We start from the raw sequence: 23774 nt of genomic DNA on the forward strand, positions 1-23774 counted from the left end.
CAGCCGTCACTTAGACTGAAACGTCATCCTGGGAGGCCGGACTGGAGACAGACGCAGGGAGTTCTCGGTAAGTATGAACTTATATGTTTTTTACAGATACATGTATATTGAGATCGGTAGTCACTGTCCCGGGTGCAGAAACAGTTACTGCCGATCGCTTAACTCTTTCAGCACCCTGGACAGTGACTATTTACAGACGTCTCCTAGCAACGCTCCCGTCATTACGGGAGCCCCATTGACTTCCTCAGTCTGGCTGTAGACCTAGAAATACATAGGTCCAGCCAGAATGAAGAAATGTCATGGTAGTAAAAACAATACGCTCCGCAGCACACATAAGATCTGCGGACTTCATTGCGGAATTTTGACTCTCCATTGAAGTCAATGGAGAAATTCCGCCATGAGTCCGCCACTGCTCCACAACAGACAGAGCATGCTGCGGACACCAAATTCCGCTCCGCAGCCTATGCTCCGCAGCGGAATTTTACGCCTCGTCTAAACGAACACTGCTAAATTAAAGTGTAAGTCAATGGACAAACGGCACCGCTGCGGATTAACGCTGCGGAGTGTCCGCAGCGGAATTTAAGTGAAATTCCGCCACGTGTGAACCCGCCCTTATAGAAGCAGCGTAGCATGCTACGCTGTTTCCGTAACTACTATTCAGTTCTATGGGAGTTGCGGAAACTGCGTAGCTCAGAGAGTTACGCTGTTTGCGTAACTCGAACATGTAACCAGAAAGTGAAGTGGCCAGAAGACCGCGGAGCCGGGTAAGATGGAATGGGGCTTAGGGGGCCCCGTTCTAGAGATATTACACCTGTGGATATGTCATAAATGTCCTTCGTAGGAAAACCAATATAAATGCCGCGGTCGCTATTGACTGCAGTATTTAACTAGTTAAACAGCGCCATCACTGTTCCTAGCCGTTAGTGCAGCGTGTCAGAAGCTGACACCTGCAGTGTATGGGGCAGGCTCAGCGCGTGAGCCCGCTCCATACATCATCAAAAATATGTTTATTATAGAATCTGGTAGAATTTCTGTGCGGTTTTCTGTGGCTCCGGCCCTTTAACATGCGATGATCGGTGAGATGAATAGGGGGAGGGTCCTTCTTCACCCGTGGATATGGCCGCTAGTCCACCCTTACACAGCTCGATCCTGGATCAGAAGAAACCGAAAACGTTTTTCATATTTTCCAAAGTCGGATCCTAGAAAAGGAAAAAATACAAATAAGCAAAAAAATTCACAAAACCTTCACCACAAGGAGAAGATGAAGACGAGCGGAAGACGTCAGACTTACCGGATCTCGCGTCTGCTCATCACTGGAGGAGTCTTCATGGGAATTTCTGATGGTTTAGGTGGTAAAGACCACAATATTGCGGTGACAACTGCAAAAAAAAACAAACAGAAATTCAGTGTCCAGGCGGCTGTAGAAGAGTCGTGAGGTGAGAAGATCATCAGTGGACGGCACTTACCTCACCTAAAGATGGTAAATGGGCCCCGAGCGGCAGATAGAAATAAGATGGCCGCTATCTCTCCCGGGGGTTGGGGGCCCTGATGGTAAATAGGCCCCAAGCGGCAGATGTTACTAAAATGGCCACTTTCTCTTTCGGGGGTTGGAGGCCCTGATGTTAACTGTAGCCCCCGAAAGATCGTCCATCTCCACATCAGCAGCTGGAAATTGGCGTCCGCCAACCTCCAGTTTGTCATCATTATCCTTCACTTCCTCCATCTCCAGGTCCTCCGGAAACTGGCGTCCACCAACTTCCATCCTCTCGTGATCCTCCTCCATCTCCACGTCCTCCGGAAACTGGCGTCCGCTAACTTCCATCTTCTCGTGCTCCTCCTCCATCTCAACGAACTCCGGAAACTGGCGTCCGCCAACCTCCATCTTCTCTATAACACTCATCATTGGAAACATCTTCACCATCCCCTTCTTCTTATAAGACACGTCCATGATGAGAGCCAGCAACAGAAACTGACACCGCGGTCAATGTGTGATCCCAATTTATAAACTTGATGTCACAACATGAGGGCCATTATGTGCAAACGGAACGCATGCAGATCACAGGCCCCGCCCTTCACATGACATCACGCTCAGATTCTCTAGAGGACGTCACGCTCAGAGAAATAGAATCTGCCCACATTCTAGATGACATCACAAGAAGCGTATCCCAGTGAACCGTTACAACAGAGCGGCCATATATAACGTAATATGGTAGAAGAATACAGACAGTAGGGGGTTTTAAATAAAAAAAAATTACACCGTTCACTGTGTGAGTCAAATAATGCTATATTGTAATAGTTCTGGACTTTTACCGATGCAGCGATACCAATTTTGTTATTATTTTTACATTGTGCTTGGGGAAAAATGGGAAAAGTTTTTTTTAAACTTTAAATTTATTTTTTTACACCCATTTTATTAGTTCCCCTAGGGGACTTGAACCAGTGATCATTAGATCGCTGGTACAATACACTGCAATACATGGATGAGTTACGGAAACAGCGTAACTCGCTGAGCTACGCTGTTTCCGGAACTCCCATAGTAGTGAATGTCAGTTATAGAAGCAGCGTAGCATGCTACGCTGTTTCCGTAACTACTATTCAGTTCTATGGGAGTTGCGGAAACTGCGTAGCTCAGAGAGTTACGCTGTTTGCGTAACTCGAACATGTAACCAGAAAGTGAAGTGGCCGGAAGACCGCGGAGCCGGGTAAGATGGAATGGGGCTTAGGGGGCCCCGTTCTAGAGATATTACACCTGTGGATATGTCATAAATGTCCTTCGTAGGAAAACCAATATAAATGCCGCGGTCGCTATTGACCGCAGTATTTAACTAGTTAAACAGCGCCATCACTGTTCTTAGCCGTTAGTGCAGCGTGTCAGAAGCTGACACCTGCAGTGTATGGGGCAGGCTCAGCGCGTGAGCCCGCTCCATACATCATCAAAAATATGTTTATTATAGAATCTGGTAGAATTTCTGTGCGGTTTTCTGTGGCTCCGGCCCTTTAACATGCGATGATCGGTGAGATGAATAGGGGGAGGGTCCTTCTTCACCCGTGGATATGGCCGCTAGTCCACCCTTACACAGCTCGATCCTGGATCAGAAGAAACCGAAAACGTTTTTCATATTTTCCAAAGTCGGATCCTAGAAAAGGAAAAAATACAAATAAGCAAAAAAATTCACAAAACCTTCACCACAAGGAGAAGATGAAGACGAGCGGAAGACGTCAGACTTACCGGATCTCGCGTCTGCTCATCACTGGAGGAGTCTTCATGGGAATTTCTGATGGTTTAGGTGGTAAAGACCACAATATTGCGGTGACAACTGCAAAAAAAAACAAACAGAAATTCAGTGTCCAGGCGGCTGTAGAAGAGTCGTGAGGTGAGAAGATCATCAGTGGACGGCACTTACCTCACCTAAAGATGGTAAATGGGCCCCGAGCGGCAGATAGAAATAAGATGGCCGCTATCTCTCCCGAGGGTTGGGGGCCCTGATGGTAAATAGGCCCCAAGCGGCAGATGTTACTAAAATGGCCACTTTCTCTTTCGGGGGTTGGAGGCCCTGATGTTAACTGTAGCCCCCGAAAGATCGTCCATCTCCACATCAGCAGCTGGAAATTGGCGTCCGCCAACCTCCAGTTTGTCATCATTATCCTTCACTTCCTCCATCTCCAGGTCCTCCGGAAACTGGCGTCCACCAACTTCCATCCTCTCGTGATCCTCCTCCATCTCCACGTCCTCCGGAAACTGGCGTCCGCTAACTTCCATCTTCTCGTGCTCCTCCTCCATCTCAACGAACTCCGGAAACTGGCGTCCGCCAACCTCCATCTTCTCTATAACACTCATCATTGGAAACATCTTCACCATCCCCTTCTTCTTATAAGACACGTCCATGATGAGAGCCAGCAACAGAAACTGACACCGCGGTCAATGTGTGATCCCAATTTATAAACTTGATGTCACAACATCAGGGCCATTATGTGCAAACGGAACGCATGCAGATCACAGGCCCCGCCCTTCACATGACATCACGCTCAGATTCTCTAGAGGACGTCACGCTCAGAGAAATAGAATCTGCCCACATTCTAGATGACATCACAAGAAGCGTATCCCAGTGAACCGTTACAACAGAGCGGCCATATATAACGTAATATGGTAGAAGAATACAGACAGTAGGGGGTTTTAAATAAAAAAAAATTACACCGTTCACTGTGTGAGTCAAATAATGCTATATTGTAATAGTTCTGGACTTTTACCGATGCAGCGATACCAATTTTGTTATTATTTTTACATTGTGCTTGGGGAAAAATGGGAAAAGTTTTTTTTTAACTTTAAATTAATTTTTTTACACCCATTTTATTAGTTCCCCTAGGGGACTTGAACCAGTGATCATTAGATCGCTGGTACAATACACTGCAATACATGGATGAGTTACGGAAACAGCGTAACTCGCTGAGCTACGCTGTTTCCGGAACTCCCATAGTAGTGAATGTCAGTTATAGAAGCAGCGTAGCATGCTACGCTGTTTCCGTAACTACTATTCAGTTCTATGGGAGTTGCGGAAACTGCGTAGCTCAGAGAGTTACGCTGTTTGCGTAACTCGAACATGTAACCAGAAAGTGAAGTGGCCGGAAGACCGCGGAGCCGGGTAAGATAGAATGGGGCTAAGGGGGCCCCGTTCTAGAGATATTACACCTGTGGATATGTCATAAATGTCCTTCGTAGGAAAACCAATATAAATGCCGCGGTCGCTATTGACCGCAGTATTTAACTAGTTAAACAGCGCCATCACTGTTCCTAGCCGTTAGTGCAGCGTGTCAGAAGCTGACACCTGCAGTGTATGGGGCAGGCTCAGCGCGTGAGCCCGCTCCATACATCATCAAAAATATGTTTATTATAGAATCTGGTAGAATTTCTGTGCGGTTTTCTGTGGCTCCGGCCCTTTAACATGCGATGATCGGTGAGATGAATAGGGGGAGGGTCCTTCTTCATCCGTGGATATGGCCGCTAGTCCACCCTTACACAGCTCGATCCTGGATCAGAAGAAACCGAAAACGTTTTTCATATTTTCCAAAGTCGGATCCTAGAAAAGGAAAAAATACAAATAAGCAAAAAAATTCACAAAACCTTCACCACAAGGAGAAGATGAAGACGAGCGGAAGACGTCAGACTTACCGGATCTCGCGTCTGCTCATCACTGGAGGAGTCTTCATGGGAATTTCTGATGGTTTAGGTGGTAAAGACCACAATATTGGGGTGACAACTGCAAAAAAAAACAAACAGAAATTCAGTGTCCAGGCGGCTGTAGAAGAGTCGTGAGGTGAGAAGATCATCAGTGGACGGCACTTACCTCACCTAAAGATGGTAAATGGGCCCCGAGCGGCAGATAGAAATAAGATGGCCGCTATCTCTCCCGGGGGTTGGGGGCCCTGATGGTAAATAGGCCCCAAGCGGCAGATGTTACTAAAATGGCCACTTTCTCTTTCGGGGGTTGGAGGCCCTGATGTTAACTGTAGCCCCCGAAAGATCGTCCATCTCCACATCAGCAGCTGCAAATTGGCATCCGCCAACCTCCAGTTTGTCATCATTATCCTTCACTTCCTCCATCTCCAGGTCCTCCGGAAACTGGCGTCCACCAACTTCCATCTTCCCGTCCTCCTTCTCCACGTCCTCCGGAAACTGGCGTCCGCCAACTTCCATCCTCTCGTGATCCTCCTCCATCTCCACGTCCTCCGGAAACTGGCGTCCGCCAACTTCCATCCTCTCGTGATCCTCCTCCATCTCCACGTCCTCCGGAAACTGGCGTCCGCCAACTTCCATCCTCTCGTGATCCTCCTCCATCTCCACGTCTTCCGGAAACTGGCGTCCGCCAACCTCCATCCTCTCGTGATCCTCCTCCATCTCCACGTCCTCCGGAAACTGGCATCCACCAACTTCCATCCTCTCGTGATCCTCCTCCATCTCCACGTCCTCCGGAAACTGGCGTCCGCTAACTTCCATCTTCTCGTGCTCCTCCTCCATCTCAACGTCCTCCGGAAACTGGCGTCCGCCAACCTCCATCTTCTCTATAACACTCATCATTGGAAACATCTTCACCATCCCCTTCTTCTTATAAGACACGTCCATGATGGGAGCCAGCAACAGAAACTGACACCGCGGTCAATGTGTGATCCCAATTTATAAACTTGATGTCACAACATGAGGGCCATTATGTGCAAACGGAACGCATGCAGATCACAGGCCCCGCCCTTCACATGACATCACGCTCAGATTCTCTAGAGGACGTCACGCTCAGAGAAATAGAATCTGCCCACATTCTAGATGACATCACAAGAAGCGTATCCCAGTGAACCGTTACAACAGAGCGGCCATATATAACGTAATATGGTAGAAGAATACAGACAGTCGGGGGTTTTAAATTAAAAAAAATTACACCGTTCACTGTGTGAGTCAAATAATGCTATATTGTAATAGTTCTGGACTTTTACCGATGCAGCGATACCAATTTTGTTATTATTTTTACATTGTGCTTGGGGAAAAATGGGAAAAGTTTTTTTTTTACTTTACATTTATTTTTTTACACCCATTTTATTAGTTCCCCTAGGGGACTTGAACCAGTGAACATTAGATCGCTGGTACAATACACTGCAATACATGGATGAGTTACGAAACAGCGTAACTCGCTGAGCTACGCTGTTTCCGGAACTCCCATAGTAGTGAATGTCAGTTATAGAAGCAGCGTAGCATGCTACGCTGTTTCCGTAACTACTATTCAGTTCTATGGGAGTTGCGGAAACTGCGTAGCTCAGAGAGTTACGCTGTTTGCGTAACTCGAACATGTAACCAGAAAGTGAAGTGGCCGGAAGACCGCGGAGCCGGGTAAGATGGAATGGGGCTTAGGGGGCCCCGTTCTAGAGATATTACACCTGTGGATATGTCATAAATGTCCTTTGTAGGAAAACCAATATAAATGCCGCGGTCGCTATTGACCGCAGTATTTAACTAGTTAAACAGCACCATCACTGTTCCTAGCCGTTAGTGCAGCGTGTCAGAAGCTGACACCTGCAGTGTATGGGGCAGGCTCAGCGCGTGAGCCCGCTCCATACATCATCAAAAATATGTTTATTATAGAATCTGGTAGAATTTCTGTGCGGTTTTCTGTGGCTCCGGCCCTTTAACATGCGATGATCGGTGAGATGAAGAGGGGGAGGGTCCTTCTTCACCCGTGGATATGGCCGCTAGTCCACCCTTACACAGCTCGATCTTGGATCAGAAGAAACCGAAAACGTTTTTCATATTTTCCAAAGTCGGATCCTAGAAAAGGAAAAAATACAAATAAGCAAAAAAATTCACAAAACCTTCACCACAAGGAGAAGATGAAGACGAGCGGAAGACGTCAGACTTACCGGATCTCGCGTCTGCTCATCACTGGAGGAGTCTTCATGGGAATTTCTGATGGTTTAGGTGGTAAAGACCACAATATTGGGGTGACAACTGCAAAAAAAAAAAAACAGAAATTCAGTGTCCAGGCGGCTGTAGAAGAGTCGTGAGGTGAGAAGATCATCAGTGGACGGCACTTACCTCACCTAAAGATGGTAAATGGGCCCCGAGCGGCAGATAGAAATAAGATGGCCGCTATCTCTCCCGGGGGTTGGGGGCCCTGATGGTAAATAGGCCCCAAGCGGCAGATGTTACTAAAATGGCCACTTTCTTTTTCGGGGGTTGGAGGCCCTGATGTTAACTGTAGCCCCCGAAAGATCGTCCATCTCCACATCAGCAGCTGCAAATTGGCGTCCGCCAACCTCCAGTTTGTCATCATTATCCTTCACTTCCTCCATCTCCAGGTCCTCCGGAAACTGGCGTCCACCAACTTCCATCTTCCCGTCCTCCTTCTCCACGTCCTCCGGAAACTGGCGTCCGCCAACTTCCATCCTCTCGTGATCCTCCTCCATCTCCACGTCCTCCGGAAACTGGCGTCCGCCAACTTCCATCCTCTCGTGATCCTCCTCCATCTCCACGTCCTCCGGAAACTGGCGTCCGCCAACTTCCATCCTCTCGTGATCCTCCTCCATCTCCACATCCTCCGGAAACTGGCGTCCGCCAACCTCCATCCTCTCGTGATCCTCCTCCATCTCCACGTCCTCCGGAAACTGGCATCCGCCAACCTCCATCTTCCCGTCCTTCGTCTCCATCTCCACGTCTTCCGGAAACTGGCGTCCACCAACTTCCATCCTCTCGTGATCCTCCTCCATCTCCACGTCCTCCGGAAACTGGCGTCCGCTAACTTCCATCTTCTCGTGCTCCTCCTCCATCTCAACGTCCTCCGGAAACTGGCGTCCGCCAACCTTTATCTTCTCTATAACACTCATCATTGGAAACATCTTCACCATCCCCTTCTTCTTATAAGACACGTCCATGATGAGAGCCAGCAACAGAAACTGACACCGCGGTCAATGTGTGATCCCAATTTATAAAGGCCCCGCCCTTCACATGACATCACGCTCAGATTCTCTAGAGGACGTCACGCTCAGAGAAATAGAATCTGCCCACATTCTAGATGACATCACAAGAAGCGTATCCCAGTGAACCGTTACAACAGAGCGGCCATATATAACGTAATATGGTAGAAGAATACAGACAGTCGGGGGTTTTAAATAAAAAAAAATTACACCGTTCACTGTGTGAGTCAAATAATGCTATATTGTAATAGTTCTGGACTTTTACCGATGCAGCGATACCAATTTTGTTATTATTTTTACATTGTGCTTGGGGAAAAATGGGAAAAGTTTTTTTTTAACTTTAAATTTATTTTTTTACACCCATTTTATTAGTTCCCCTAGGGGACTTGAAGCAGTGATCATTAGATCGCTGGTACAATACACTGCAATACATGGATGAGTTACGGAAACAGCGTAACTCGCTGAGCTACGCTGTTTCCGGAACTCCCATAGTAGTGAATGTCAGTTATAGAAGCAGCGTAGCATGCTACGCTGTTTCCGTAACTACTATTCAGTTCTATGGGAGTTGCGGAAACTGCGTAGCTCAGAGAGTTACGCTGTTTGCGTAACTCGAACATGTAACCAGAAAGTGAAGTGGCCGGAAGACCGCGGAGCCGGGTAAGATGGAATGGGGCTTAGGGGGCCCCGTTCTAGAGATATTACACCTGTGGATATGTCATAAATGTCCTTCGTAGGAAAACCAATATAAATGCTGCGGTCGCTATTGACCGCAGTATTTAACTAGTTAAACAGCGCCATCACTGCGCCTAGCCGTTAGTGCAGCGTGTCAGAAGCTGACACCTGCAGTGTATGGAGCAGGCTCAGCGCGTGAGCCTGCTCCATACATCATCCCCTCCCCGCCTGATGATGTGCTGGCACATCACGGGTCGGGAAGGGGTTAAGTAAGGAGCGGTCAGGGGGCCGACTATAACACGCAGGGACTTTTTAGCAAGATTTATTCTTGCTAAAAACTGCGCCTTATAGTCCGAAAAAGTCTTTATATATATATATATATATATATATATATATATATATTGATTGTAGATTTTTTCAATTCTATTTTCTGTACATAATTAACCCTTTCATGACCAGGGGTCATTGATGCCCCTGTGTCCAGGTCAAATTTTCCATTTCTGATATGCACTTCTTTAGACGATAATAACTTTGCAACCGCTTTGAATATCACAACTATTTTAACTTTGATTTTTACAAGACTTATGAGGCTTTCATTTTCTAGATTAGTTTAATTAATTCCATGTTTTACAATTTTATTATGAGCAGACAAATCACAATTTTTTTTAAAAATAAACAATTTTGTAATTTTTTTAAATATATTTATCCATGTTATTTATGTGTGTCTGTGTGCGTATGTTATGTATATATATATATATATATATATATATATATATATACACATATATATATATACACATACATATATACACACTGTTGCAGCTCTTTAACCCCTTAATGACCGGGCATGTTTGTACCTTAATGACCAAGCCAGATTTGTCAAATCTGGTATGTCTGACTTTATCAGAGAATAACTCTGTGAAAGTTTTGAATATCCAAGTAATTCTGACATTGTTTTTTCGTCACATGTTGTACTTTATTTTAGTGGTAAAAGTAGACTGATACGATTTGCGGAAATTAATTAAAAAATAGAAAAATTGAAGAAATTTTGTAAAAATTACCATTTTCCCCTATTTTTAACTGCAATATGTCACATATGTACACACATACTGTACAATTTTTTTAATTAAATATATATTTCTATCTCTTTACTCCATTTTGGCAGCACTTTTGAAAAAATAAAATAAATTTTCAGCAATTTAGAGGACTTACAAATTGAATAATAATTTTATAAATTTTGAAGTACATTTTGTTTTCCGGCACCAAGCCAGGTTTTCAGAGGCTCATAGGTCTCAGAGTGATGGAAACCCCCACAAATGACCCCATTTAGAAAACTAGACCCCTTAAGGTATTTACCTAAGGGTATAGTAAGTATTTTGACCCCACAGTTTTTTGCTAAATTTAATACATAGCAGGTGAAAAAAAAATATTTCACTTTTTTCATAAAAGTATCAGTTTGAAGACCAATTTCTTTGTAAAGCGACCATGAGAATGAAGAAACACACCACAAAATCTATCACCCTGTTTCTCCTGTTTTCAAAAATACCAACATTGTGGCCCTAATGTGCTGCCTGGACACACGGCAGGACCCAAAATGAAGGGAGCACCCGGAGGCTTTCAGGACTCATATTTTGCTTGAAAATGTTTTAGGCCCCACTGTACATTTGGAGAGGCTTTGAGCTGCCAAAACGATAGAAACTCCCCATAAATGACCCCATTTAGAAAACTAGACCCCATAAGGTATTTATTTAGGGGTATAGTAATTATTTTGACCCCACAGTTCTTTGCTAAATTTAATGCATAGCAGGTGAAAAAAATAATAATTTCACTTTTTTCATAAAAGTATCAGTTTGAAGACCGATTTCTTTGTAAAGCGACCATGAAAATGAAGAAACACACCCCAAAATCTATCACCCTCTTTCTCCTGTTTTCAAAAATACCCACATTGTGGCCCTAATGCGTTGTTTGGACACACGGCAGGACCCAAAAGGAAGGAGCACCCGGAGGCTTTCAGGACTCATATTTTGCTTGAAAATGTTTTAGGCCCCACTGTACATTTGGAGAGGCTTTGAGCTGCCAGAATGATAGAAACTCCCCATAAACGACCCCATTTCGAAAACTAGACCCCTTAAGGTATTTATCTAGGGGTGTAGTTAGCATTTTGACCACACAGGTTTTTCGCTAAATATATTGAAATTAGTCTGTAAGAATTAAAATGTACTTTTTTTCTGAAACAACATAGAAATTTTTATTATTTACAAGGAATAACGAAGAAAATGCACCCCAACATTTGTAAAGCAATGTCTCCCGATTACGACAATACCCCATATGTGGTAATAAACTGCTGTTTGGACCCACAGCAGGGCTCAGAATGGAAGGAGCGCCATTTGGATTTATGATTTTGCTGGAATGGTTTTCGGTGCCATGTCGCATTTGCAATGCACTGTAGGGACCAAAACAGTGGAAACCCACCAAAAGTGACCCCATTTTGGAAAAACCTTCAAGGAATTTTTCTAGGGGTATAGTGAGCATTTAGACCCCACGGGTCTTTTGCAGAGTTTATTAGAATTAGGGCGCGAAAATTAATATCAAAATTTTTTCCACTAAAATGTTGCATTTTCTCATTTTCACAAGGGATAAAGGAGGAAAAAAACAACCATTTTTTTATAAAGCAATTTCTCCCGAGTACGGAAATACCGCACATGTGGTCATACGTTTTTTCATTAGAAATGAATTAACCCTTTCAGGACTGATCCGTTTTTTGCTTTCATATTTTAGATTTTCACTCCCCGCTTTCCAAGAGCCATAACTTTTTTATTTTTCCATCAATAGAGTGGTGTGAAGGCTTATTTGTTGCGGGACAATCTGTAGTTTTCATTGGTACCATTTTGGGGTACATGCGATTTTTTTTGATCACTTTTTATTAAATTTTTTTGCAATCCTGAGCAAAAAACAGGAATTCTGACACCGTTTTTTTAGGGGTTTTTTTTGCGGCGCTTACCGTACGCAATAAATGACATTTTTAATTTATTCTGCGGGTTGGTACGATTACGGCGATACCATATGTATATAGGTTTGGTCCTTTTTTTTAGCGTTTGCGCAATAAAATGACTTATTTATAAAAAAAAAAAAATTCTGTGTCACCATATTCTGAGAGCCATAATTTTTTAATTTTTAAGTCAAAAAAGCTGTGTAAGGGCTTGTTTTTTGCGGGACGGATAGAAGTTTTTATTGGTACTATTTTCGGGTACATGCGACTTTTTGATCACTTTTTATTCTTTATTTAGGGAGCGGTGGTGACCCAAAAAATTGCGATTCTGTCGTAGTTTTTTATTGGGTTTTTTTTCGTCCTTGGTCGTTAAGGGGTTAAAGGGAAGGTGTCACGGAAAATTTTATTTTTTATATACTATTGCTTTTAGTATGTCATTAAAATAAATTGTATTCATTTGTCTTTTTGTGTTCTACTTTTTATTTTTTATTTCTTTTACCTCTCTATGGGGGCTGCCACTTTTTTTTCATCTCTGTATGTGTCGATTAACGACACATACAGAGATGGAATACGGCAGCTACAATGCATACGAGTCAATGAACGGCTCCCGTCCATTGCCTCTGCTCTCTGGCTCTGTACTGCGCAGATAAATCTCTCTAGTTGTGCTGAGACTCAGAGGTTCATTAGTCACATCCCCAAACAGTCTCAATACAACTAGAGAAATTTACCATTCAGGGGTCTGGGAAAGCTGGGTGACCACCATTACCCCTCCTACTGGAGTGTGAGAGGTTCATTGGTCACATCCCCAAACACTCCAGTAGGAGGGGCAATGGTGGTCACCCAGCTTTCCCAGAAGCAGATAAAACCAGGAAAGGGCTGGATGGACGGGCTGAGGGTGCACAAGGTTTTTGGTGATCCCCCTCTTTCATGTGATCGGACCTAGGTTACCGGTTCTGATGCAGACGGGGTTCATGTGACTATAAATCTGTCCATAACAAGAGACAGTTCACTCAGGACAAGCCCTACCCTCATGCCGTAGTTGTGTGGTTCTGTCTGCAGTGATGGCGGTGGGTGGCTCTGACACCCGCCTCCCCCGTCAGGTCATCTCAGGACATAAGGGCTATCCGGATTGGAGACACAGCGCCGCACCTGTCCTCAGGTTGTGTCTGGTATTGCAGTTCACCTCCATTGAAGTGAATAGGACAGAGCTGTAATACCACACACGACCTGAGGACAGGTGCGGCACCATCTTTTCCTGGACGACCCCTTTAACACTTTTCCCGTGTCTGCAGTGCTGTGTGTGTGTGTGTGTGTGTGTGTGTGTGCGTGTGTGTGTGTGTGTAGCAGAGCGGAGTGCACGGGCGCCGCTGATACTTCATAGCTGATACTTCATAGCCGCTTATCAGCTGTTTTGAAGAATCAGCGGCGAGCACCCCCCCCCCCCCACACACACACACACAAATCCCCCCAAACACGCAAAATCAAGTGTAATCAAGCGTTTTTTGATGTGGTTTTTGGCACGTAAAATGTACAAAAAAAAAACATGTCAAATACACACCGTGTGAACTTGTCAACTGAAAAGTCATTCACTTCACTTTCATCATTCTAAGGGTATGTTCACACACAATGTTTTCAGCTGAAAAATCGGAGCATCTGCCCATTGGTTTCAATGGGAAATACGGCGTTCTGTTCCGACAGGGCGTTTTTTACGTGGTCGTTTTCCAAAACTGCCATGTAAAAAGACGCCACCAAAATGAAGTGCACATCACTTCTTGGGATGTTTTTGGAGCCGTTTTTCATTGACTTTATAGAAAAACAGCTCCAAAAACAGCCGTAAAAAACGCGAGTTTGATTAAAAAATGGCTGAAAATCAGGATCTGGTTTCCCTTTGTTTAGTAAGCGTGTGAACATACCCTTAGCCTTTTGATGTGTCCTATAGCTTCTTCCAGCTGCAGAATCACACCCAAAATGGCTGCCGGACACTGCTTAGCAATTTGAAGACACCTTTTCCTGGCTTGTAGGAGGGAGGGGTGAGATTCCCTCCCACATTTACAGCAGCTGTGAGTCGGGTTGCTTTGCCTTATTCACCTTGCTGTAATTCTGGGAAGTGCTCTGTTATGAAAGTTTTATTTTAAATTTATACTTATTTGATGCAACGAAATTAAATATACTCTCAGTTATGGAGAACTTCTTAGGAAATGTTTTATCTGTTAAAGTTTTAAATATGCTTTGCTTTCAAGTCTGGGACAGTTGATATTTCTCAATAAAGTCAGATGCAAATTAGGGAAGTTCAACTTTATCCCAGTTTAAGTTGTAAATGTCAAAATATGCTATATGAAGCAAAACTGCATTAGACTAGTATTTTGTGAAAGATATTCACTGTCATGTGCAAGATGTCATCTGTTTGTGGTTAAAGTCTATATAAGCCAGAGCTTATGTAATGAAGTCAGATATCGTCTCCTCATCGATGAGAATAAAACTCTTATTGGGATGAAAACTTGAATCATTATTGCGAAGTATGGAAAATTCTTCTAACATCTTGGTCCTTCGAAGCCGGAAACCAATATTTCCAGACCCTAGTCCACCTGAGGACTGTACACCGTGCACGGGGTGAGTCATCAAAATACTCACTTAATTCAAAGACCTCCGGTTAAATTATAGTTAAAAAGAGGCCAGTCAGACGCAGGGACGAGGTGGAATGACGGTTTGTAAAAGCACATAGTAAGGAGAGTTGAAGATTCGAGTTTTCATCTGAATAACGGCAATATTGTATATATATTTCTTTTTTTTTATTTATATATATGTGTTTTTATTATTTTTCATATTTAGATGTATAAGGTTATGTGATAAAAACCTAAGTTGGATCTTAGGTACTAAGACTGGGTCTTAGTTATATTAAGAACAGGTTCTCGAGGTTAGTAGTCCATAGCCTATGTGAGAAGGCTACAGGTAATAAATAACTCTGTGCAGCACGTAAAAGATAAAGTATTTGGAGATTTGGAGGATCTCCTATAGCTTAAGGATTATAGAGTATTATGATTATTTCTTATAGAGTATTAGTATTATTTGTTATAGAGTATTAGTATTATTTGTTAGAAAGTATTAGGATTATTTGTTTTATAAAGTTTATGATTCTGACTAAAAGTATTGAATAATTGAGATAAACGAAATCCAAAGTTAAAGAAAGATAAAGACTTTCAAACTGTGGTGTAAAGACACATCCAGGACATCTGCTGCTGGTCTGACCAGTCTCTTATTGTCTCTGGACGCCCCTGACACCAGAAGTTTTAAGGTAATCAAGTATTTCTTTGGTGAAGTTGAAAGAAATGGTTGTTATAGATGAAACATATGAGACTCCTTGACTGTGAAGATTGAATGTATGAGGGTTAAATAAATAAAACCCTGTGTGTATAAGGGAGTCCAATTAGGAATGGTCCTTTGTAGAATTGTTACAAGGACAAATCAGTAGGAAAAATACTGTAAAACACCCAGGAACATGAAGTATATGACTGATCAGCATAATACTTGTAAATATTGTTGCGTTTTGTGTGTGTACTGTGAAACTTTGGTGAAAATACCTTGTGGTCAAGATATACGAGGTATACAGAAATATAGAATATGATAGTAGGTTTTGTTATTCATATCGAATTTGTTTGTTAATCGTTAATTATGTGTCTTGTCTAAATGTGGTGAGTTGAGACAGTCTCACATTTTCGTGTCGTGGTCACCTTGGGTGAGCGACATTACTGTCTTGGGACTGTGTTTTGGTAAGCGGCTCTAGGCGTCTAGAGTGCAGCGAGTCCTACAGTTCATGGAGAATAAAGTTTTGGCAAGCGGCCTTATTTATAAGGTGCAGCGAACACTGTTATTCAACATACCCAACTGACCATAAGACTCTTTGAATGAGATCAAATTAGGGTCAGATCATAGAACCAAGATCAAATAATAGAACAAAGGGATAAATGAATATTAGTAAGTCAAATTGTCACGTAGCAGTGGATTAACATCTATTGCCCTGAAGGCTTCTCATTAAGTTTGGTTGGTCTTTTATTATTTACTATATTTGTGATGACTAAGATATTTAAAAATATTAGAAAAGGACAAAGGCACACCAAATTATTTTAAATCTCTTGTCCGGAGTGTATGTTTGGATTAATGTTGGCTATTTCTACTGAAGGTTGGAGAATAGTCAAAATAATTGATAAAGGATACAAAGTTAATCAAATCTTTTCATATTAAAAAAGTGTTTAAATTAAATATACGTAAGACTACTATTCTAGAAAAAAAACAACAACTATTGGCATATTATTAACGGACCTAGAAGGAGGCAAACTGTATATATCCCTAAAAGACGCCATTTAGGTGTCCATTAAATAGAGAGACATATACTAAAATTGTTACATTAGATTTCCTTTCAAAAGGACACTGCTTGTAACATGTGTAACGTATCAGGAACAGCTTCAACATGTTGTTGTTTGTGTTAAAAAGTATTAAAATATTCCTTTAGAAGGAGATGTTAAGTATATGCACAAATTAGATGTGGTGAATGTAAAATGATGATGATAAGGGTGTGGCAAATTTGGATTTAAAAGGAATTTGAGGGTAATTGAATGTTATAATTTAGTGAAGGGAAAAGAGAAGTGTGGTTTTGATTGTGTAAGACGGCGGTTGGAAGAATCTCACAAGGGAGAACAAGGTAGAAGGTTTACAGAATGTTAAAATGATCACGAAGGTTAGAAGAAGGTTGTTTATATAGTTCAAGATGAAAAACTTTCATAGAACAAAATGCTGGCTGGTTGAAAGACCATGAAATGATCGGAAAAGCAGAACTATAGAAGAGTGTGTCAATAAATGTTGATATGTATAGTATGTGCATAAAAGTGATAACAGTGACTTTACTAGTGATAGAGAGTAATACAGATAGGTACATTGCAATGAGTAAGGTGGATGATGACGAGAAGTATGATGTAGACATGTATACAGAGTGTGTCCCCGTGTATACAGTGTGTGTCCCCATGTATACAGCGTGTGTCCCCGTGTATACAGGGTGTGTGTTGCAGACTAGTCTGAGGAGGAAATGAAATTGTGTACTGTTTGATGTGAGATGTTTTTCTCAATCCAGATTAAGAACTAAATTAATTGAATTTCAAATTGTTATTATATGTAAAATTGGTGTGTAAAAAGTCCTAGAACATTGAACTAAAGTACAAGATTGTGTAAATAGACTGACTTAAGTAATTAAAGTTAGCTGTGTAAAATCTGGTTTTAAAGTTATAAATACAGTTTCCTTAATGTACGAACTTGCAAATGACAATGACTTGTTTGATATGGAACATGAGTCTGATTGTCACAGTTTAATGCAACTTGAAGTCCAAGGGTTACCAGGTGTCACTAATGTACCTTTTACTAACTATGATGTTCAGTATTTTGTAGACAGATCCAAATACTGGAATAAGCAGACAGGACATTTCACCACCGGGTATGCAGTAGTCCAGGAAAGTAAGACAGTGCTGCAAAAGTCACTGCCCTCCAGCAGCTCTGCCCAGGAGGCAGAACTCATGGCACTCACAGAAGCATGTAAGTTAGGCACAGGAAAAAGGGTGAACATCTATACAGACTCAAGGTACGCCTTTGGAGTCTCACATTATGACACAATATGTCAAGCAAGAGGCTTTCTGACTGCAGCAGGCAAATCAATACAACACTGGTTTGCCCCTGAATCTCAGAACACAGGTGCTCTACATGTAGAGGGTTGTCTGACATGCGTCAGACACAATCACGGTAAAATGACAAAAACACCCAGTAAGCACTCGCTTTGCCCTGATTACCCCTTCCAGCAACTGCAAGTGGACTAGATACAGCAACCCAAGGTAGGTGTATATGAATATGTCCTCATATGTACTGACATGTTTTCAAATTGGCCTGAGGCATGGCCAGTAACCAAAAACATAGCTAAAAACACTGCTAGAAAAATACTCAGTGAAGTAGTATGCCGATATGGAGTTCGAAGAACCCACTTCATAGGAGAAGTATTAGGGCATATACTTACTAGGCTCGGTATCACACAGGCATTCTATACACCATATTACCCAAGAAGGTAAACATCTGTATGAAGGAAGAAAGTCAGTAATACTCCAAGCACCGAAACCTCTGACAAAAAGACAAATGATGTCCTTTTTGGGTATTACTAACTTCTGCAGGTGTTGGATAGCCAATTATGCTGCTATTACAGGACCATTGATGTCTTTGATTTATGAAGAGGTCTTTTTTTTCAGATAAAACAGGATCTTGTAGGCTCTTCAGTGCTTGGACTAACTGATTATTATTAAAAAAAACAAAACAACAACAAAGAAAAAAACTTTATTCAAACTGTAGAGTGTAAAAATTGATATATGACTTCAGGGCTAACACAGGAGTATGGATGAAAGTATAGACCTCTAGCTTACTACTTATCAAAACTCGACCGAGTAGCTAGAGCCCTACCTCCCCGTGTTCAATCAGTTGTAGCCGCCGCAGAAGCTATAAGAGCTTCCGCCACATTAGTGTTATTTATGATAGAAAGATGTACCACTTTAAATTTTTCGACCTTGATGTCTACTGTGGAGGATGGTGCACCACTTGATTGCCTATCCTCAATAGCAGAAAGAGTGTTACCAAGATCAGATCTTAAAGATATTCCATTACCAAATAGTGATCTCATACTGTTTGTAGATGGATCTTGTAAGAACAAATACATCCTACCCAGCAACTTATTCAGAAGTGCAGTTATATTGAGCCATCGGACAAGCCATGTCTCAACAGGGGGGATGGTAGAAATCATATCTAAAGTGTTCACGGCATATGGCTTTACTAACTACTCTAAAAAAATTGAACTTGTTTAACATGCGCCAAACATAATCTACAGGGGAATGTAAGACCAAAGAGAGGACAGTTCCCATGTCCACAATATCCATTCTAACACATTTGTATGGATTTCATTGAAGTTGTTTTTGCTTCCTAAGATATTAGGTATATGTATAAGGGTGTTGATTTGAAAATATTTGGTTTGAGACACTTGTCAGATAAAATGTATGGTATATGTGAATATTTCTGTGAGTAGAAGATGTTACAGATAATCAGCTCAGATCAAGGTACAAATCCTGCTGAAAAGGGTAACACCAAGTGCGACATAAAATGTACCCAGTAACTACATATTATCTATGTGCCCTGTCCAGAGGGACAGAGACGTTTTTCTTATATAAAGGTGTTTGTTTGTTTGTTTCTTTGTTTGATGTACAGGATTTGTCAATGAACTGATGGGACCCAAACATGAGGGTGATAGCATGAGATTGGTGATAGTATTCTTTTCTTAGTTGAGACCCTATTGTTAATATTGTCTGAGGTTTATAATTATAATGTGTGTAAATATGCCACGGTACTGTGAATAACAACTTGAGGTGTTTTATGTGGAGGTATGAGGTGAAGGTCACTGGTTGTTGTCACTCATGAGTAAGACGTTCATGGCAGCAATGAGAGCCCGGAGGTTATGTTACCTGGGTGTCTTTAGGTTTGAGAAATATGCTGCCCACGACCTGTTATATCTGCAGTTGTAAAAGTCCCATTAGGACAGTAAGTGACAGTGCGACAATTATTACCAATACATGTACCGTGGATGAGATTTGGATTATTGCCAATATTAGTAGGTTTAGCAGTAAGAATGCTCATAATATAGAGAAAGTGGCCGACAGATTGGATACTGTTACAGATTATGTGTTTGATGTCTTGAATTCTGCCCAAGGGGGCATTTGCCAAGTAGTTGGCTCAACCTGTTGCCACTGTATAGACCTTTTTGGCATTATGCAGGACAAGTATGACCGTAGAGCAAGCTAAGAAAATAAAGTCTGTAAGGGGAATAAGCCCTCTTTTAAGTACCTGGCTTGGATACAAAATGTCCTCAAATAAACAAAAGGTGGGAAAAATGAAAATGATTAAAATAATGTGAAGATTAATTTATTTTGTGCAGCAGCTAACTTGTCTGGAGACCCCAACTTGTTCTTATGTAGTGAATAAGAAAGACATTGTTCCTTTAAGACAAGTATATTAATGCTGATTTCGTATGTTATTAAAATTAGTTATTTTTTACCTTAGTTCTCATGCGAAACTCAAAAGGAATAGCTATTGCTTAGTGATTATTGATGTATTCACCAAATGGGTAGACCATTTGTAATACCGCAGTTAAATCTATTCTCTAGGATGGATGAAGAGTTTGATTTTACACTTCCTGAATATATGGCAAAAAAGCTAACCAACAGGGAAGTTTCTATCTCTAATTCTATTCCAGGTGACCCTGTACCTGAACCTGAACCTGTGAAGCCAGGAAATTGGATATTATCTTTGTTGAAAAAGATCATATCAGGTTCTGCTTACCACACCTAAGGCCGTAAAGATAGCCGAATGTACCGCTTGGATACACTTATCACACTGTAAGGTAGTTAGGGAATTGCCACTATCCTCCTAGGCTATGAAAGACTGATTACAAAGGGTGGTCATTTGTTAGAAGTGACTGGTCTCAAACTTCAGCGAAGAAAACATCCAGAGCCTGGGAGGAGACAGGGCAAAATGTTATTAGTTATTCTAGGTATCCTATGGGGGTTCAAAGTGTGTCAACCTAAGGTATGGGATCTCTGGGAAACAGGGTCAGGGTAGGATTCCCTAAAGACTTAGCTTGGAGAGTTAAATATTTTAATTTTACTGAAGGTGAGACTGCAACATATGAAATAGTTTTCTGCGCGGTGTTATAGATCAATGCAAGGATAGAAACATAGCTTATAAACTAGCATATTCAGAGAAGAACATTTGTATTATCTATGTAAACACCCTAATAAAAAGGATAAGGGACTATATGCTATAGGAACTGATGTTTCAGGTACTGACCCTATAGGGATTTTTTTTATTGAATGCAACGGAAAGTTTTTTAGTTCCGAAGATAGACCTACCCTCTAAAGTTTATCTGGCCAACTTCACTTATGAAGATAAATTGACATTAGAAACAGGTTACAGAGATAAACATGAATGGTTAGCCTGGATAGGATACACTGCAATCCAAAATAATAGAACTAACTGTATCGCTTGTGCAAAAGCCAGGCCACATCTGGCTACTATACATTTCAGGCAAGGAGAACCCACAAGGTCTGCAATGCGTGTTATCTTTATATAATGCATCATATAATCCAGGTGATCAATTATGTAAGACATTCTCTTTATTGTACCCACCTGTGGGGAGAGATGAAATCCCTCCCTTAGTAGTGGCTTACCCAGGCAACTACACCTGCTTTCTGAGGAATGGGCAAGGTAAGAAAGTCGGGAACCTCACTGAAGAGTTTTGTGACCGATAATGGTAATTACTCCTCTAATTGGTTTATCAACCAGACAAGGGCAAGGACTGATCTCCGGTGGCTATGTGGAGACAGGAAGGCCAAGTGGCAGGGAGGCTGTGCTCTGGTTCAGCTTCTGAAGCCATTCCACTTGTTTTTAGCACCTGAGTTTCAGAGAATGAGAAAATGCCCTGGAGACTATCTGAATCGCTATAAGCGGTCTAACCCTGGAGTTTCCTTTCACCATAGAATATACATAGATGAAGTAGGAGTACCCTGTGAGTTTAAGGCCCAAAATCAGATTGCATCAGGCTTCAAGTCTGTACTTTTCTGGTGGTCTACGATAAATAAGAATGTCGACTGGATTAATTATATTTATTACAATCAACAGAGATTTGTTAATTATACCAGAGATGCAATAACAGGTATTGCAGATCAGTTGGGACCTATATCTTTAATGACATGGTGAAATAGAATAACGCTGGATATGTTACTAGCAGAAAAAGGGGGTGTCTGCAAAATGTTAGTATCTTCTGTTGTACTTTTATTCCCAATAATACAGCTCCTGATGGCAGTATTAGAAGGACTCAGTATTGGAAGGACTCAATTCCCTGTCCGAAGATCTTGCGGGAAAACTCCAGAATAAATGACATCTTCACCTCATGGATTGCGGGGTAGTTTGGAAAATGGACTGGCCTGGTAACATCTGTACTCATGACCATTGCCGTTGTTGCCAGTATATTGACTGTTTGTGGATGCGATACCTTGCATAAGAGGATTGATCCAAAGGTTCATTGAGACCTCAGTGACAAAGACAATGTGCCAAGAAATTCAAAAGAAGAGAACCTGTCCTGGATATTTTATAGAACATTTCTTGATAAATTTACAACAGGGTGGAATGTTATGAAAGTTTTATTTTAAATTTATACTTATTTGATGCAATGAAATTAAATATACTCTCAGTTATGGAGAACTTCTTAGGAAATGTTTTAGCTGTTATAGTTTTAAATATGCTTTGCTTTCAAGTCTGGGACAGTTGATATTTCTCAATAAAGTCAGATGCAATTTAGGGAAGTTCAACTTTTTCCCAGTTTCAGTTGTAAATGTCAAAATATGCTATTTGAAGCAAAACTGCATTAGACTAGTATTTTGTGTAAGATATTCACCGTCATGTGCAAGATGTCATCTGTTTGTGGTTAAAGTCTATATAAGCCAGAGCTTATGTAATGAAGTCAGATATCGTCTCCTCATCGATGAGAATAAAACTCTTATTGGGATGAAAACTTGAATCATTATTGCGAAGTATGGAAAATTCTTCTAACATGCTCAAACATGTCAAATTATTATTTAACTTTTAATACTTTCCAGAATATGGAATAAAAAAAAAAATGCAGCAAAAAACGTAAAAAATATAATAGAAATAAGTAACGACACTTAAAAAAAAGGTTTAATTCGCGACACATTCCCTTTCTGCCGAGATAACAAGCACACTGGCTCCGTTATCTCTGGGCAGAAGCGATGGAGGGAGAAGGAGGGGGAGGTGCAGACACACACGGGAGAGAGAGAAAAGTGCAGACTGCACTTGTAAGTTTAGTTTCATTCAAAAAAACACGTTTGTTTTATGAAACTAAGTCAAAGACGTGTCGGCACTTTTAAAGAGAGCCGACATATAGATTAGTGCAGAGCTGCTCACGCTGAAGCACCTTCTGCACTCATTGAACCCCGATGCACGCTGCAATCGTCTATATACCTGCTACCTGCACGGGGCATCGGCAGTTAGAACGTATATAGCCGTATGGCAGTCGTGAAGGGGTTATGGAGGCAGCCATTTTGTCTTCGCTGTTAACTGCATTAAGAGATATGGTTTACAGCAGCCACATGGGTCGTAGGAAACAATAGTCTGGAGCTGAGCCATTGACTTCTACGGGACAGTTTTCTAGGTTTGCTCTGTGGCCTGTGCAGAAGTCATTGTGCAGGGAGGGGGAGGAGGGGAGCTGTGTCCATCACCTATTGTCAATGGTGTATCCTGTATTATCTATATATAGGTGATACCAGTCAGTGTAAAGGCCCTTTTACATGGGCCAATGATCAGGCAAACAGTCATTCATAGAACGCTCGTTGCCGAGAATTGCCCTGTGTAAACAGGGGAGCGATCAGCAGATTATCGTATCGTTTTAGAAAACCAAAATATTATTGTTGTCGGCAGCACATCTCCCTGAGCCGTGCTGCCGACATGATAATAATGTATGGGGACGAGTGATCGGAGTAACGAGTGCTCGTTCCCATACATAGCTCCTTGTGACAGGAGC

The 23774-nt window shown here is 41.8% G+C and overlaps 1 long non-coding RNA gene across 2 annotated transcripts in view; it reads left to right on the plus strand.

Annotated features, from left to right (window-relative positions):
- LOC142669041 (uncharacterized) overlaps positions 1-23774 on the plus strand; it is a 145005-nt gene that overhangs the window by 20223 nt on the left and 101008 nt on the right. The window contains exon 3 of one of the 2 annotated variants that reach the window (XR_012851769.1): positions 22028-22742. The exons of the other annotated variant lie outside the window; for it this stretch is intronic. This is a non-coding gene — a long non-coding RNA (uncharacterized LOC142669041). Of the gene's footprint in view, positions 1-22027; positions 22743-23774 lie in introns of those variants that run through there. 2 annotated transcript variants of the gene reach the window in all.

Source organism: Rhinoderma darwinii, assembly GCF_050947455.1.
Source record: "Rhinoderma darwinii isolate aRhiDar2 chromosome 1 unlocalized genomic scaffold, aRhiDar2.hap1 SUPER_1_unloc_14, whole genome shotgun sequence".
In the NCBI taxonomy this organism is placed as follows: Eukaryota; Metazoa; Chordata; class Amphibia; order Anura; family Rhinodermatidae; genus Rhinoderma; species Rhinoderma darwinii.